At 38.0% G+C, this 16,527-nt stretch overlaps 1 long non-coding RNA gene across 3 annotated transcripts in view; it reads left to right on the forward strand.

Annotated features, from left to right (window-relative positions):
• Nucleotides 1–16,527, forward strand: part of LOC310897674 — a 59,119-nt gene that overhangs the window by 35,455 nt on the left and 7,137 nt on the right. For 2 of the 3 annotated variants that reach the window (XR_014582473.1, XR_014582475.1), the window contains exons 4-5: nt 1,718–1,841; nt 6,544–6,829. This is a non-coding gene — a long non-coding RNA (uncharacterized lncRNA). Of the gene's footprint in view, nt 1–1,717; nt 1,842–5,343; nt 6,830–16,527 lie in introns of all 3 variants that reach the window. The other variant, XR_014582474.1, reaches the window with a different exon arrangement.

A 16,527-nucleotide genomic window follows, 5' to 3' on the forward strand; every position in this document is an offset into this window, starting at 1 on the left:
CCAGATCCCCAAGATAATTTAAAAATAATTGAGAGAGGTCTCGCAGTGATATCAGTCAGCTCTCCAAGTACCTTGGGACGAGTCCCAACAGGCCCCATAGACTTATATGCATCCAGCTGGAGCAGCAAACCCCACACAAGTTTGGTGTTGCTGGGGAATTTTTTGTTAACATAGTCATGGTCCTCCAACTCAGGTCTCTGGAGGTCCCAGAACCCATTATCAGTGTTGAAGACAGAGGTGAAGAAGTGAAGAAGGTGAAGAAGAGGTGAAGAATTAAACATCTCTGCTTTGTATAAATCTCTTTTTGTGATGTGACCATGCTCATCAAATAATGGACCAATGTTACCTCTGGTCCTCCCTTTTCTGGCAACATAGTTTATTGTCCCCAGCACTACTGACCAGCTTCAACTGTAATTGAGCTTTGGATGCACAGTTTTTCTCCCTGCAGTGGTGAACAACATCTCTGTAGTCCTCTGACGTTGCCCGACCTCACTTCCAATGGCCATACACCTTCTTTTTGAACCGAAGCTCTAGAAGAAGATCCCTGCTCATCCAAGCCAACTTTCTACCCCACTTGTTTGACTTCTGACATTTTGGAATTGTGCATTCTTGTGCTCTGAAAAGGTGGTACTTAAAAAGTGACCAGCACTGATGGAACCCTATGCCTTCAAAGCAGTGAATAATCTCAGAGCATGCTGTAATATTTTATATTTCATTTGGACACACATATATTTTGAATAACTCATTTTTATCACAAAGGCAAAAAAATTAAGGTAAGATGATGTCTGAAGGACACTTTATCATTTCTTTATTTTTCTTCCTGATGCTTCATTGCTTACCATAATTCAAAGTTTTGATGACAAAGCCATTATTAAGCTTGCAACAGTGTTGAAGCCTCCAGAACAGCCCTTTTTGTTTTCCTCTTCTCATACCATTTTGGATGATGTTAAGCTATTTAGGAACACAGGATTCAAAGAAACCTTCTTGGCTGTGAGAACAGTTTCTAATCCTGCAGGTGATAAGATCAGATGATCACTGTCTGAGTTTCCCTCTTTTCCTTTTTGACATGTACTTTTATTTCTTCAGTAATGCTACAGCCTCTAGGTAGAATTCTACCCTCATCTACATCACATTTAGTCTTTTATCATATCCTTCAAAAGAAACTTGCATGTAAAAGACATCTATATATACATACATACATACACATACAGACAGACAGACACACACAAGCTACTGTAAAAAGAAAATGCATAGTGTAAGACTCAAAATGCATAACATCAGACTGACAAACAGATGCAGATTTCTCTTGACACTTCCCCTTCAGCTCAGGTACAGACTGATGATGATATTGAAACTTAAAAAGTTAGAGATTTCAAAATTCTGCAGATAGAGAAAATAGATCCTTGAATTTCATAATTTGTGAGTAAGGCAGAAAGAAGAGTGCATGATGGCTTGGGGAGTAGGATTTCTGCTTCTAATTTGTTCAAATTTTTTGCCACTCTCCTGTTCTGCCACGAGTCATATTTATAATAGGTTTCAATAGACTATGGAGGTCTAAGATTTTACCATATTACAGTTGTCCACACGGAATAATTTAACAGGTTACAATAAAGAAATGGTTCACTAATTCCAATTATCTCCCACAGTAATACAGCAGGAAATCAGATTTAGACAGAATTTAAGCAGTCAAACCATTCTCCATATCTTGTCTTCTCAGCTGCCACGTGTCCTGAAAGTATGAAGGGTCTCCTTCCCTGATTTTTACATCCCCCTGGTACCTGTCACCATTCCTTGCACCTTGCCCAGAGACGTACATAAGAAATTAATTCCTCTCAGTGGTGGTAAGTATTTCTCTGACTTCCTGGAAGATTTACCCAGATTTAATAGATATACTCTGAAAAAATACACTGCACTACATAACAGGTGGTAGTTACTTCTTTTTTATAAAGGTCAAAACCACAACTTTTTATTTAGTACTTTAGTACTTGTAATGGTAAGAGAAAGGGCAGAGAAAAGGTGAAAGAAGTGATAGGAGAGCATTTAGAGGTTAAACATCAATACAAAAATAAAACATTTTGACACTTGGCTTTGCTCTCAGGATTGCTTATGATGTTTTTATTAAATACTTTCTCTCTCTTTTTCTTTCCTTTGTCTTTCTGTATCCGAGTTAAGCTTGAGTTCCTTTCTACAAAATGACTTCAGCAGTAGGTTTTGAATGTCTGGAAATGTTTGTCCACCATCCCAGTTACAGAATAAATTATAACTTGGTGGTTAGACCGCTCCTTTGGCACACAGTGAAGGTATTATATACCTCCAAAAGTGGGAAGAACACCTCACCTCCCACCTCCTGGAAAAATGGTCACCATTTTGAAATAAATAAATAACCTCAATTTTTCTCTGACATATCTTCAGTGTTGGGCTTGAAGAAAGAAGAAGAAAAAGTCTTTCTGGAATTCCAAGAAAGAGCTAAAAACATGCAGTTTTAAGTTTTAAGAAAACAGTCATTGTAAGGTTATTCCTTCTAAGTAGCTCTAGGCACAAAACCAGTCAGCATATTGGTTGTTCTGAGGTGCTTCTGACTCTCTAAATATTTTATATTTAATTCCAAACATAAACCAAAGTACTGGGTATCTTACACACTTAAAAGTTATAGGGATGTGAGGATATTCTTCCTGGCATCTATTTTTCACTGTTAAAAAGCAACGTCATTTAATTGAATTTAGACATGGAGATGACGTGCTTCCATGTGCAAGTTTCATGTGCCAAAGTTCATGCTGTTACAACTGCTACATTAAAAAGACAAAAATAAACATGGTTATGAAGATAATATAGATTTGGAAATAAAAATACAAAATAAGTTATAAAACAAATTTCCTGTCATATGTGCAGTGCATGCTATTGCATCAAGACAAAATTAGTTAGTCTGGCAGCTCAAGAGATGAGTGAGTGTATACACAGGGATCCTCAGAGGAATGCAAACTTAACTCTGTACAACCTGCCTTTCCATTGTTAAAGAAAAACCCTCACATACATAGAAATAACATGTATCCCAATGTCCCAAGATATTCCTGAATTAATTTCTAATTTAAAACTTACTTTGTTAAAATTTTTGTCAGTGAATATGTAATTTATTCACTTTTATGAAAGGGAAAAGAAGAGTAATGAATCATTTAAGCATTTCAGACATGGCATGACAACAGGTGCACAGGTTTCCTGACAGTACACTGTAAAGTGTCTAGCCTGTGTAAGTTAGTGGAGGAACTGTGCTGGGAGGGAAGGAAGAAACTAGACAGATGAAAGGTAAAGTTGGCTGTCGTAGAAGACTCCTGTGATGCAAAAATACTTCTGTTCACCTAGTTAGACTAATCACTAGACAAAAATGACTAGCAATTTAGATCTCCTATTTCCAAACACGTTTAAATTCTCTAAGTTGCTACACAAAAATGTGGACACAGAGATGTGCAGATAAATTTAAAGAAATGGCAGATTATTCAATAAGAAGCAAATAATGAAGTGCTTAATAGAGTCCTTCTGACTGTTTGGTGACATCACATTTTAGGCACCTAGGAAACAAGCCAGACTAGTCATGGACTCATAAACAATGGTTATCTTCTGCTGTTTCTGCTGCCACTGTTCACATTTTATATAGTATCTTCGTGGTTTTAATACCAACAAGTCAAACAGACCTTTTGCAGTCTGGAACTCAGAGGGAACATTTGTGCTTATGTCTTATGTTCATAAATCTCTCCTTTATTGGATGTCTCTCCTGCAGAGAAAGGTGATTTTCTATCATATGAGTACTTTTTCATGTAATTTTACCTTAACATCAATTCTGTAGACTCTATGTTGCTTATTTTCACTGCCTTTTTTATTTTGTAATGTCACATAGACTAACTTGTACTGACAATACTTAAATCATTGCTATTTTTCATTAAATCAGAAAGATTCCCATGATGCTAGGCAAGATCCTGGGTCAAATTACCACCTGATATATCTACTTTCCCTGGAAAATGATGTGGTTTATTATGCAAAATGAACCTATCTTTTCTGTGTTCCTCTGAAATAACTCTTTGGTATAAACACCACATTTAGTCTAAAATGTGTTAATGCAGTACTACCATTTGCCGTACACAGTAATTCACTGAAATTATGGAAGTCACTTGCATCCTGGAACTAATCTAGATGGACAACTGAGGGATCAAAGTTATAATTTTACTCGTGACTCAAAAAAAAGTGGAAATAGCAGAATGCTAAAATATCTTCTTGGTCAAGTTAAAAATGGCACTTCAAAAGTATGCCATTTCATAAGTATAGTTCCATATGCTTCTTTTCCTCACTAAATAAAGGGTTTAACTTTTTGTTTATAAGTGTGTTTAAGTTCACTTTAGTGTTTGGAATAATATACTTGAGATATGATGAGTCGTGTGAAAAGCTGTTGCAATAAGAACAAATGAGGAAATCTTACAACAAGGAATTTGACATAATATTGAAGAACTGAAGAGCAACTGTCTTATTATACATAGAGTTTGTCAAGTAGATGCCTCATCTCTACTTTTAGTTATGACTACTATCAAAATTTACATGGCAAAACTCAGCAGTGATAGATTATTTATTCATTTATTTATTTATTTATTTTAATGGTGGGGGTAATTTCCTTTTCTATAATTTTCCAACTTGTTTATTTTATTCCCTGGGGAGCATATCTTAGTTTTGAAAGGCAAGAGATGAAGCTGCCCTTCAGGTTTTCCTTTCATACACAGAAGTATAAGGGAATGTCAGACCTACCCCTTTAATCTCAGAATCTTTCTTGCACATAGTGGAAGTATCATATGAGAGTAACTAGCTGAAGTCCATTCAGCTTTGCTAGGAAAAAAGAATTAAGACCAACTTTTTTACCTGTAATGAAGATACAAGTTTATATTGACTTTACTGTTGAGCATCAGACTTAGCAGCTGCTTATGGATCTGCAAAATACTACTTACAAGAAGGTTCTGTATACTTGGTAGAATAAATGAATTATATCTAAGCCATCAGTTTTAGTATTTACTACATATTTACACTCAGGTGGTGACAGATTTAATTTACAATGATAACCATCTTTCCTCATACTACAGAAGTATCAATTCCAAAAACATTATGTTCCATGATCTCATCTAAAACTGTAATCAACAGTATAAACTTCTGTTCAAATAAAAAGAAAAAACTTTGTTTTAAGAAAGAAATTGAACACAATTTCAAGCACATCTCTACAAGTTTTCATTCATGAATTCAAAATAATATAGTAATAATTGTAATGGAAGTTTAAAATTATACCACCAATAATCATCATGCTTTTGCTAACAGATGGACCACAGCAGAAGACAAATACCACTACCAAAGACTGGAGTGACTGAAGTCTAACAGAGGTGATATGAGGTGGAAGGCCTAAATATAAGACAGGACAGGCACTGACTTTGACATGGATGGTTTTGACCATCCTCATCTGACTCAGGATTTGCTCAATGAGCTCTCTTAGCTTGGTGCTTTATGTATTCTTTTCACAGGTGAAGAAATTCTGTCTGAATGTTTCAAAAACCCCTTGCATACTGGGGAGTTAATTGAGAAAGCTTAAGTTAAATAAGTGCAGAGATTTAATGCATTGATGAACTAGGTTATCAGCTGATATCCCAATTGTCTGAAATATTCATCTATCTGAACAGCATGTAGAAGTTGTGTTCATTCCCACAATTGTTCAGCTTTTTACCAATCATGCGGTTTTAGCCACAGTAATAATTCATTTGGAAGACCTTGGAGACAAACATTATTCAAATCACTTGATCCATTTACTCTGTTGTTGAAAAGTGAACAAGAGCACTGTTTGACGTATCTTTTCCTTTCCTTTCCTTTTTTTTTTTTTTTTTTTATCATGAATTGAGGAATTGAGTTAGGGAATTTTTATAAAAGCCCAACTACATAAGGACACTGAGAAGTTATACAGTAGAAGGAGCAAAAAAATAAGGAATGTGATCTTTTTAAATAACTAATTTTCTGGTTAGTTGGCTGAACTTGAAAACCGAAAAGAAAAATCCAGTCAGATAAGTGAAGATTATATATATATAAATAAAAACTTAATATGGGGGAAAAAAATATGTGTTTCTGTGATTCTAAAACTAAACATTTCAATTTCAATTCTGGTAGTTTTGGCAAATGAAAGCAATGGAAATGAAGAGATAGACTTATTAAAAAAAAAAAAAAGAAAAGAAAAAGCAGACAGGAAACAAACAGCCCATCACTTTTAATCATGTATACTCACATAGAGTGTGCATAGTAAAAGTTTAATTTTATCCTGTGCTTCAGAGGATATAACTTTGCAAGAGGTATGCCTCAGCTGCTAAAGAAGTTGCTGAGCTGAGTAGGCTACTCTCCACCTTTTGCTTTCAAGATGGTCAATTTGATCTAAAATATTTACAAGCTGTTTTGATCAGTGACTGAAAGCTAAGTGTTCTCTCTTGCTATCTCTTCAATAAAATCCCTCACAGCTCTTCTGGATCTCTTTCTCTCTAGATGAATTAATATTTAACTATCCCATGCAAGGTGGAACTGCTCAAGAATTAGAATGAATGTGCCATGGCTTCATAGCTCTGTCTCTAGGATGTCATTCAAAAATCTCTCAGCTCTAAGAACAGAAGAGCTTAAACCTGAGGGCAGTCAGTTTTTATGAACGCCTTCTAGCTGCTGGCCTAGAAGATACTTAAAGAAGGAGAACGGACTCTGCTCATCTCTTCTGTTGGATGCCCTATAAAATAGAAGAGACAGGCTCATACTCCTTTTGGGAAAAGAAAAATATGAGGTAGGATTTTTTATAAATATCCTAAAGATTCAACAATCATGTTGAGGGTGAGGGGGGTCACTCTATGTTGGCTATAGAAATGCAATCTGGAAAAAAAGGAAGCAGTATAAATAGTGAATATGCAAACAGATTGAGGAGGCCAGGCCAAACAACTCAATATTTTTTCTAAAAATATAGATATTTTTATCTATACTTTTATCTATACATGTCTACATTTGAAAATGAAATCACAGTATTTATACTGACATTTTTTTCATGCATAGTGAGCTCCAGATATTGTGTTAGAAGAATCTGCTAAAGAAATTAAGACTTACATGCCTGGTCTTGTCTTTCAAGCTTGTGCATATTGTTGCATTTTAAGCTTCCAACACTGTCACATTTATGTCTGACAAAGAGTAAACAATTAAAGACTTTGACAAGTTTGGAATTTATTATGGCCCTTTGCATGGACTGATTCTAAGGTCCCTCCTAGATTTCCAGGAAATAAAGTTACCAATGCACATGGTGGTCTAACACCAGCTTTGAAAGCTGGTAGTTAACTGCAGCTGTAGAATGTGAATTATCGAGGTTTTCCTTAATATTTAGCATTCTACTTTTGTTCTATGTCTTTCTTCTCACGGTCAATGTTGTATTTGTATAAACATCTTAGATATGACTATTTTATATAGCAGAGTCTCAAATGGGCATTTTCAAAGCGAAATGGCTCATCAAAGACATCTTATGAGATAGTGGCACCCAGCAAAGAAATATGGAGTCAATGAGAATCTTCCTTAAACTTTGGGAGACTTTTGAGTGAGATCGTATTCACTTTAGGGTAAAGGCATTCATGAAAATTACTACACTTTAATGTGTTTTTGTGAACAATAGTTTTGTGTCCTCTGTTATGCTCCACACTTGTTTATGATATGAAAACAGGCAGATTTTTACAGATAAAGTTTTTAATCCAAAATATGCTTGTAGAGACACAAATGTCAAAAAAGACATATACCAACGAAGTCATAAAAGAATAAAATAAACTCTCAACATTACATAATTAAAGAGGTTTAATTCAGAAAAAGGTGGATGTCATGTATGGATGGTGGATGTTTGTATACAGTATCCCTAATGCTGGGTAACACTATATATTTTGCAAAAATATTCAATGAAAACTGATATAAGTGTCTATTATTCTGAACCTGTACAGCTAGATCTTGTTCCCTACAGACTTGCCCTAGAACAAGAGTATTTGCATTAAGTGTCTGAAATGTTGCAATAGCAGCTTGATAGCTACTCTAGCCCCTATTATTTCCCTCTCTTCTTCCAGTGAATTAATATTTAATTTTCAATTTACTAAATTCATGAGTTAAAAACCTTTATGTTTTTCATCAGAAGACTGCAAAAGGCCCCAAACCTTCCTCCTACAAAGTAAATAAATAAACAAATAATAATAACAAACAAATAATATCCTATATACATCAGAGTTATTTATTAGGAAGTGTTTCATCAGAAAATTAAAAGAAGAATTAAAACATGCTTCTGCCTCATATAAGAGGATGGTGGCACATTACAATGTTTCCAGTGTGTTAGAGGTAGACTACAGCTGCAAGACAATTTCACACAGTATTCTCAATTTGGGATTTATTCCCAAAGTGTTCACAACTGTCTTGATCTTTAAAACATGCTGAAAAAAGATGTTTTATAAAGCTGTCCATAGAACGAAATAACAAAATATTGCATAAAAATAGATGGTTCTTTTTCTCTCTGGAATGCTTACTTTTATGATTTAAGTGAAGAAACAACAAACAAACAAACAAGCAAAAACAAACAAAAAAAACCAGGATGAATTCCTTTTTCAACATTGAGATATATATCTATATTTATACATTTCTGTATTTTTGCTTTTATATTGAACAACTACACCTGGAAACCAATACATCACATTCAGTGAAAGGACAATTCAGTATAAAATACTATTCTCCTATTTAAAGCAGAGCCACCTCTTATCATCATTTACAATGACACAAAGTAATGTCATTTTAAGAAAAGGACAGCTGTAGCAGCTGGGGCTTGTCTCTCCCTTTCATTATGAATAGAGCAACCAGAACATCTCTCTCATTGTGGTACAGTTGTTCATACATGCCTCTGAATAATTGAATGAATTTTCCTTTGACTCTTGGTGACATTATATTAATTCCTACTAACAGTGCCTTCATCTCTAAGGCAACGTGTCCTTATTTTCTGAAAATTTAGGACAGGAAGATAGACTGTAAACAGCCAAGTCTAAGCTGAAATGTCATTTTGTCACAGACAGCTTAAAAAACTCTGTTTGAAGAAATTGCACTATAGGAAAGTAAATTCTCCAGACCAACGATAAAATAGAAAACTTCTGCTTCTACATATATTCATATATTTAATATCCTTCCTTCATGGGAGTTATCTTTTTTTTTTCTTTTTTTTTTTTTTTCTGGGCTAGTTTGTTGGGAGACTATGCAACTCAGTTCATCAAATCTCTAACACAAATAAAATGGCTTGTCCTGTGTTAAGAATTTTAGGCTGAAATGACTCATCTCTTTTGACAGAAAATGAAAGGACAGTGTCTCTCTTCCTTAGGTTTTTAGCAAACAACCCTGAGAAACTCTCTGTTGCCAAAAATAAGTCTTTGAGCAAAGTAAACTTTCCCTTTTTTTCCATTTGTAACTTTAGGGAGCGCTTCCAAGAACAGTAGCTTTCTCTCCCTTCCAAGGCAACGACAAGGGCAGATTAATTATTCTAGCTCCAGGCCTCCAATTTTTAACATTCAATAGTGCAGCATAATTAATGCAGGTGGTATTTACACATCATTAGATTTTATAAAGGTTTTACCTCTCTCTTCAAGCTACCATCTAGCTTATTTGTATGAATGATATCTCTTCCTGCCCTGCTTCAGTTCTGGGTATCCTTCTTCTGTTTAGCCTTGTAAAACCACTCTGCAGAGCATTTACTGTCATTTATTAACACTCATTTTCAATCTTTCTCCCTGACCTGGAGTTTAACTTTGAGGGCTCATTGGCCTCTCACTTTCTTCCCTTGTCTTTTTGTACTCCACCCCCACACATATTTTCCAGAGAAGCTTTGAGTCACAGGACAGGGACCTCATGAGATCCCTTGGTCCATGTTCCCTCCTCCAGTCAGCAACATCCAAACAGCTCAGGTGGGTGCTTTTGTAGCACATTGAACTGCCATGGGTAAAAATGGGTAAGGCTGCAAGCATCCAGTCCAGAAAAGGATGTTTCAGTAAAGACAGTATTAGCTGAAGAAAGCTCACATTGCACTTCAGAAGTTTTTTGTTTGTTTGTTTGTCATGTTCTGTGAGGAGAGGCTGAGGACACTGGGTTTGTGAAGCATAGAGAAAAGGAGGTTGAGAGGTAACCTCATTGCCCTCTACAACTTCCTGAGGAGGGCAAGTGGAGAAGGAGGTGTTTATCTTTCAAGACTTTCAATACAGTGTCCCATGACATCCTGCTCGCAAAGCTGAGAAAGTGTGGGATAGAGGAGTGGACAGTAAGGTGGGTTGAGAACTGTCTGACTGGCTGAGCTCAGAGGGTGGTGATCAGTGGTGCAGAGTCCGGCTGGAGACCAGTGACTAGCAGTGCTCCTCAGGGGTCAGTGCTGGGTCTGGTCTTGTTCAATATCTTCATCGACAACCTTGACAGGGGAATAGTGTCTGCCCTCAGTAAGTACGCCGATGACACAAAGCTGGGATGAGTGGCTGACACGACAGAAGGCTGTGCTGCCATTCAGCGAGACCTGGACCGGCTGGAGAGATGGGCAGGAAGAAACCAAATGAGGTTTAATAAGAGCAAGTGTAGAGTCCTGCACCTGGGAAGGAACAACCGTACGTATCAGTACAGGCTGGGGACGACCTGTTGGAGAGGAGCTCTGAAGAGAAGGACCTGGGGGTCCTGGTAGACAACAGGTTGACCATGAGCCAGCAGTGTGCCCTGGTGGCCAAGAAGGCCAATGGGATCCTGGCATGGTTTAAAAGGAGCGTGGCCAGCAGATCAAGGGAGGTGATCCTCACCCTCTACTCTGCCCTGATCAGGCCTCACCTGGAGTACTGTGTCCAGTTCTGGGCTCCCCGGTACAAAAAAGACAGGGATCTCCTGGAAAGAGTCCAGCGGAGGGCCACAAAGATGATACGGGGCCTGGAGCATCTTCCCTGTGAGGAAAGGCTGAGAGACCTGGGTCTGTTCAGCCTGGAGAAAAGAAGACTGAGAGGGGATTCTCATCAATGTGTATAAATACCTGAGGTGTGGGAGACAGAAGGATTTGGCCAACCTCCTTTCAGTGGTTTGTGGGGACAGAACAAGGGGTAATGGCCACAAGATGGAACGCAGGAAGTTCCGCACAAACATGCGAAAGAACTTCTTCACAGTGAGCGTGATGGAGCACTGGAACAGGCTGCCCAGGGAGGTTGTGGAGTCTCCTTCTCTGGAGATATTCAAGGCCCGTCTGGATGCCTACCTGGGCAGCCTGCTGTAAGGAACCTGCTTTGGCAGGGGGGTTGGACCCAATGATCTTTCGAGGTCCCTTCCAACCCCTACAATTCTGTGATTCTGTGATCTTTTCCCATTGGTATCAAATGACAGGGTACAAAGTTCAACAAAGGCAAGTGCTAGTGCACCTAGGGAGGAATAACCCCAAGCACCAGTGCAGGCTGGGGGCTGACCTGCTGGAGAGCAGCACTGTAGAGAGGGACCTGGGAGTCCTGGTGGACAGCAGGCTGACCATGAGCCAGCAAAGTGCCCTTGTTGCCAAGAAGGCAACTGTGTCCTGGGATGCATTCAGAGGAGTGTTGCCAGCAGGTCAAGGGAGGTGATCCTCCTCCTCTACTCAGCCCTGGTGAGGCCTCACCTGGAGTGCTGTGTCCAGTTCTGGTCTCCCCAGTACAAGAGAGCCATAGAACTACTGGAGTGAGTCCAGAGGAGGGCTACAAAGATGATGAAAGGATTGGAGCACCTGTCATATGAGGACAGGCTGAAAGAGCTGGGCCTGTTTAGCCTGGAAAAAAAGACTGAGGGGAGACCTCATCAATGTGTAGAAATATCTGAGGGGAGAGTGTCTAGAGGATGGAACCAGACTCTTTTCAGTTGTGCCCGGTAACAGGACAAGAGGCAACAGGCATAAAGCGAAGCACAGGAAGTTCTGTCTGAATATGAGAGGGCACTTCTTTACTGTGGGCATGACAGAGCACTGGAACAGGTTGCCCAGAGAGATTATGGAATCTCCTTCTCTGGAGATACCTGGATGCCATCTTGTGCAATGTGCTCTGGGTGATCTTGCTTGGCAGGGGGTTTGGACTAGATGATCTTCAGAGGTCCCTTCCAACCTTAACCATTCTGTGATTCTGTGATACGTGGGGATTAAAGCTGCACCAGGGGAGGTTTGTTCTAGACATTAGGAAAATTTTATTTTCCAAGAATAATTAGACACTTAAACAGGCTTCCTAGAGAGGTGGTTGATGCACCGTGCCTGTCCTTGTTTAGAAGACATTTGGATAACACTCTTAAGTATCTATTTTACCCTTAAGTTAGCCCTGAAGTAATAAGACAGTTAGACTTGATGATTTTGCTAGGTCTCTTCCAGTTGGAACTATTCTATTCTATTCTATTCTATTCTATTCTATTCTATTCTATTCTATTCTATTCTATTCTATTCTATTCTATTCTATTCTATTCTATTCTGTTCCGTTCCGTTCCGTTCCATTCCGTTCCATTCCGTTCCATTCCATTCCATTCCATTCCATTCCATTCCGTTCCATTCCATTCCATCCTATCCTATCCTATTCGGTCAATTCGATTCTGAAGGGCTGCAGATATCCTCATCTTGTTGCTAGGACTTGTTCCAGGTATCCTGAATGTTTGTAGAAACTAATGGTGTCCCAGAAGATGCCTGAAGGACACCGTTCCTTTCCTGTGAGGTTTGGTCTTCTGATGAACAGGTCATTTTCCCAGCCCGCCACACCAACTCTGTTACCCTTATTGATACATAGTTCTTTTTCTGTTTTCTAAGGTAAGCTAAGTATTTTCACCATTAAAGCTGTTTGCAAGTGTCTCCATCTTACCAATGAAGCCTTCATTCATTGCAGAAATGTCAGATCTCACTTCCAGGCAGCCTGAGATGTCAGTTTCTCTATAACATTTGTTAAATTGGAAAACAAAAACTTTGATTTTTTTTTATCCAAACTCATACTTCAGATTAACTTCTCATAACACCTGCAAAGCTGTTTAATATCCTCTTTTTCCACAGTCACTGTAAGATTGACTAATTGACTGCATTTAAACTACTTGTGTCTTGGAATAGATACTGGCCTTGATGTCAGGAACAAAGCTTGTTTCATGATTTGCTTCTGCACTCTTCTTTCTTATTGTTTGGTTCATCTGCTGCCCCGGTCTTATATTTAGGGGGAAAAAAAAAAAAAAAAAAAAACATTTGAAGGTAGGGACTGTAGTTTTGGTTTGATGTTTCTACAATGCCAAGCAAAATAAAAGACCAGTTCTGCTTTATTGAGCTCTCATATAGTCTATCTGAGAAAAGAGGTGTATATAGATGTTTATATCTAGTTAGCTAGCTAGCTGTTTATATGTATGTGTTTACCTATCTAACCAGTCAATATTAATATTGTGGTGGTTTTACTGTGCTAGGCAGCTGAACACCACAACCACTCTCTCCCTCCCCCTCCTTAGATGAGGAGGGGAAGAAGTAAAGGAAAGAACAACTCACGGGTTGAGATAAGGATGATTTAATTAAGGGAAAATAAATAATTATTAAGGAAAGATTATTTTTAATTAAACAATTTAACTAAACAATTTAACTAAACAATTAACAATTTAACTAAAGGGGGAAAAAAAAAAGGGAAAGGGGAAAAGGGAGGGGGAAATGGAAAACTAAACAAAACAAGTAAAGGCTATGTGGAAGTGCAGAGGAAAGAAATTACTCTCTACTTCCCACAAATGAGCGATGCTTGACCACGTCCTTGAAGCAGGGCCTCAACACACGTAGCTGGTGTTCGGGAAGAGGACAGACGTTTTCCCAACGAGAGCCCGCCCCTCCCCTCTTCTTCCTTTTTCCACCTTTTATTGCTGAGTGTGACACCATATGGTATGGAATATCCCTTTGGTTGGTTTAGGTCAGCTGCCCTGGTGATGTTTCTTTTCTCACATCTTTGCCCACCCCTAGGGGAGTTAGAGAGAGTCCTGATGCTGTGCCAGCACTGCTCAGCAGCAGACGCAGCGCTGGTGTGATACCATTGCTGTTTTAGCTACGAGTGCAGAGCATGGCACTGTATGGGCTGCTGCAGGGAAAGTTAACATCCCAGCCCGACCCAATACAAATATTAATACTTAGAATTAATAGTAAAGAAAAGCAAGATGATAGGGCTTTAAAGTTCCACATGAAATCTGAATCTGAGCTGAGCTCACTTAATTAGTAAGATCAGAAGTAATTTTTGAAAAATAATCAGAAGTAATTTTTGAAAAAAAATAATCATATAGGTTATTTTCTTAATATCTCAAGGAGAGCAACGAAAATACAAGTTAAGCAGAAAAAAAATGGAAACTTCACGTTGATTTATTTGATAATTCTAAGTCTATATTCCTGCCACAAACACCAGAAGGTGGAAACTTCTGCAGTAGAAAAAGTAACTCTAATTTATTCAATTTAGCATATTTACTGATTACATGAAAACTTCTTAAATGTACGTGTCACAATGTTTGCAGTACTTTTATAGTGCTGCTTGCAAGGATTCCAAACTGCACAGAGGTTTCTACAGGATCGATGTCTTAGGAGTGTCTGGGACTTTCAAATGAAACAAATCCTGGGAAATACTGATAGACTGGAGAGATCTCCAGGTGGAAAACTAGCCTACTGAAGGAAACCTAGGTAGTCCTGGCTTTACTTAGTCAAATAGGGATATAAAGCTCTTCAAGAAATGGTGTAACATCGTCTTGGGTTTGGGCTCACAAGATCAGAAATAGATAAATTATTACATCTTATCCAATATTTTCTTCTAACCTTAAGTAAGAGTCAAAAGAAAAAGCAGAACATTGTGACTTACCTGTATCTTTAAGGAAAAAAAAATGCATAAACTGTTTAACTAAAAGAAAAATAGTACACAATTCCTCCTTAAAGTCAGAAAAAAGAATCATGTCCTAGAAGGTATCATGAACTTAAAATGCCTCTCAGTCAATAACCTGAAAGGATATATGATCCTGGAAGCACAACATAACACTGAGTGATGACTTCGTAACAGACAACAGATCTATATATTGCTTTCTTTCAGATATCAGTACAAGTACGTTGTGGTTTAACCCAACCAGCAGCTAAGCACCAGACAGTCGTTTGCTCACTCTCCCCCTCCCCTTGGGATGGGGGAGAGAATTGGAAAAAAAAAAAAAAAAAAAAAAAAAAGCTTGTGGGTTGAGATAAAGAGAGTTTATCAGGACTGAAAATAAAAGAAAATAATGATGATACTACTACTACTAATAATAATGTGTACAAAACAAGTGATGCGCAATGCAATTGCTCACCACCCGCTGACCGATGCCCAGCCTATCCTCAAGCAGCTGCCCCCCCCCCGGCTAGCCACCCCTATATATTGTTCAGCATGACGCCAGGTAGTATGGAATACCCCTTTGGCCAGTTTGGGTCAGCTGTCCTGGGTCTGTCCACTCCCAGCTCTTGCTGCACACCCCCAGCCTGCCTGCTGGCAGGACAGTGTGAGAAGCTGAAAAGTACTTGGCTTAGTGCAAGCACTGCCCTGCAACAATTAAAACATCAGTGTGTTATCAACATTCTTCTCAGCCTAAATCCAAAACATAGCACCCTACCAGCTACTAGGAGGAAAATTAACTCTATCCTAGCTGAAACTAGGACAAGGTACTGCACATTATATATATATTATTTAAAATATTGTGAGAACAGGAAGCTGAGAAGACTGTGTATTTGTATTTATGTCCTGGTCTCACACTATACAGCCTTTTGGACTAAAAGGAACAAAAGGACCTCACTTGCAAGGATATGTTGTACAAGGGGTGAGGGTTATTATTTTTTTTCCCCAAAGATTTTCTTTAATCTGCCTGAGACAGTGGTTCCAATCCCTCTCCCTGTATAAAAGAGTTATTGTGTCCCAAACTATTATTTTGTGCTTTAATAAAATATAGCATAGGAGATTGAAAACTTTTGGGCTCTTTTGATAGTCTCACTAACAAGACAAAAATATGGAGACATTTCCACCTCATAGTTCTGATTAATTTAAACCCTCCACACAGATACTTTCTAACCTCTTGTATTTTTTTTTAAATATATATAGTATGTGAGAATTACTTGTTAGTTACATATGGCCATGTTGTACAATCAATGTGAAGGAGAAATCCCCATTGAAGTTACTGAAAAGTTCAGCATAAAAAAAAAAATCAATCACGTATGATTGCTCTAAAATATTGATGTGCAATAACTAAAGCTTTCTTTTTAGGTAAAACATAACTGATTCTTAGATGAAGGAGATAAAAAAAAAAAAAACCACCAATGGAAATTAAGTATTGATCTAACAAAAAATAGGCAGTTAGTCCTTTATATACCACATTTCATTCATAGATCCAACATCATTTTACAAGCAAGGTAATTAATGCAAACCGTGACTTTACAGGCAAAGCTCTCCTCCCAGCCCTTGAAAGAAAGAC

This window comes from Anser anser, assembly GCF_964211835.1.
Source record: "Anser anser genome assembly, chromosome: 3".
Classification (NCBI taxonomy): domain Eukaryota; kingdom Metazoa; phylum Chordata; class Aves; order Anseriformes; family Anatidae; genus Anser; species Anser anser.